Source organism: Cucumis melo, unplaced genomic scaffold (assembly GCF_025177605.1).
Source record: "Cucumis melo cultivar AY unplaced genomic scaffold, USDA_Cmelo_AY_1.0 utg000393l, whole genome shotgun sequence".
Lineage (NCBI taxonomy): Eukaryota > Viridiplantae > Streptophyta > Magnoliopsida > Cucurbitales > Cucurbitaceae > Cucumis > Cucumis melo.
Window position 1 is genome coordinate 20,001 of NW_026123958.1, and position 2,500 is coordinate 22,500.

The window sequence follows — 2,500 nt, forward strand, 5'->3', positions numbered from 1 at the left end:
ACGCAAATCATCTTTGAATGCCCAAGTATAAGATAGGAAGCTCGTGTGCAAGTCAAGGCCCAAGGCCGAGGCCTTGGAGTACAAAGCACGGCCATGGGCGCGCGCGCCGTGCGTCAGTGGGCGTCTGTGGGTCGCCCGCTGCATGCCCGTGCGTCTGCGGGGGGCGTGCGCGCAGGGTGCCGCGCGCGCGCCATGCGTCTGCGGGCGTGGGGCGCGCGCCGCAAGCCCATGCGACTGCAGTGGGGCGTGCGCGTAGGGTGCCGCGCACGCGATGCTTGTGCGAGCGTGGGGATCCGTCTAAGGGGCGTGCGTGCTTGGCTTGTAAGTGGCAGATGAGCCTTGTTGCCAAGATCCACCGAGATTCATCTCGACCCTACCCACACACAACTCATTTATTTCTTCCAATTGCCATGGAGGTCATATCTTATGTAAAAGGACGAAAAACATAAGTGTTAGTGAGGGGTTGGCTTTGGACTAGAAAAAAAGTTGAAGCAAATCATCTTTGAATGCCCAAGAATAAGATAGTGTGCTCGTGTGCAAGTCAAGGACCAAGGCCGAGGCCTTCGAGTACAAAGCACGGCCATGGGCGCGCGCGCCGTGCGTTAGTGGGTTTGTGTGAGTCGCGCGCTGCATGCCCGTGCGTCTGCGGGGGGCGTGCGCGCAGGGGGCCGCGCGCGCCATGCGTCTACGGGCGTGTGTGGGGCGTGCGCCGCAAGCCCAGGCGACTGCAGTGGGGCGTGTGTGGGGCGCGCGCCGCATGCCCATGGCCGAGGCTTGCACACGAACGCCTAGGGTGCCCACCATGCGCCATGCCCTTCGGGCGTGTGTGGGGCGTGCGCGCAGAGTGCTAAGCGCGGCATGCGTCTGCGGGTGTGTGTCCGCGCGCCGCATGCCCAGGCGTCTACGTGGGACGTGCGCGCAAGCCGCGCGCAGCATGCGTCTGCGTTGGGCGTGACCACCCACGTCTAGAATTCATGGAAAAAACTCTATGGAGGTTGTTGGAACAAACCCGTGCCCCCACCGTGCATGCCCACATGCCCACCGAGCATGCAGCATGCGCGCCCCCATGCGCACGAATGCGGCACGGCCATGGGCGCGCGCGCCGCATGGCCATGCGTCTGCGTGGGGCGTGCGCGCAGGGTGCCGCGCGCGCAGGGTGCCGCAATGCCCACTCAACACACAAATGTGATGTCAAACCTATGTTCTAGTGCTTGGATTGTTATGAAATTTTTTCTGGGATCTAAAAAATGTAAACAAAGGATGTCCTCCAAAAATTAGTATTTTTGGAAACGTTTTACTATTTTTAAATTATTTTTAATTTTTTAACAATAAAAATTCATAAAATATTATTGGTTGGTTCAAAAATTATGAAACTTGTTTTCCACACTCATTTGAATGTCTAAAACATAATACAATCAAGTCCCGGTCATAATAATAACACAATCAAGATTTATGGCATGGTGTGACATTTCGGCTTTTTCATATGCAAGCCTGCCAGACCCAAAAAAGCCAGAATGTACTATATAGGGGGGCGACCTGCCTGCATGGGCGGGGCGCGGGGGTACCCCTATGCCGCGGCGCCGACCCTTCAAGCACATTGCGCCCATCATGGGCACATATGCTTGGGGGGTCGGCGCCGGCGGAGTGCCACCTCCGGCCGCCGGCGGCGAGTGAGAGTGGGTGTCGAGTTGATGCTCGGATGGGCTTGCGCGGACAATGCTTGCACCTCGGTGTGGGCGTGCACTCCAAGCGGGCTTGTTCGTGAGGAGACGAGATAACTTGCGATTGCTTTGTGCTTGGTGGACGAAGGGTTCGGCCGGAGTGCCACATCCGACCGTCGGGCAAGGAGTGAGAGCGGGATGGGCGTGCTTGGACAATGCTTGCACCTCGGTGTGGGCGTGCACTCCAAGTGTGCTTGTCTTGGCGATTGTTTCGTGCTTGGCGGAGGGGTTTGGCCATAACGATGGGCTTGTCCGTCGGGCAGGGAGTGAGAGCGGGTGTCGAGTTGACGCTCGGATGGGCTTGCGCGGACAATGCTTGCACCTCGGTGTGGGCGTGCACTCCAAGCGGGCTTGTTCGTGAAGATATGAGATGTCTTGCGATTGCTTTGTGCTCGGTGGACGGGTTTTATCGGAGTGCCACGTCCGACCGTTGGGCGGGGAGTGAGAGCGGGTGTCGAGTTGATGCTCGGATGGGCTTGCGCGGACAATGCTTGCACCTCGGTGTCGGCGTGCACTCCAAGCGGGTTTGTTCATGAAGATACGAGATGTCTTGCGATTGCTTCTTGCTTGGTGGAAGGGTTTGGTTAAAATCGATGGAATGCCGGGCCCCTACGTCGGGCAAGGAGTGAGAGCGGGATGTCAAATTGACATTCTTGGATGGGTTTTGCTTGGACAATGCTTGCACCTCGGTGTGGGCGTGCACTCCAAGTGGGCTTGTCTTGCAATTGCTTCGTGCTTGGTGGAGGGGTTTGGCCATAACGATGGGCTTGTCCGTCGGG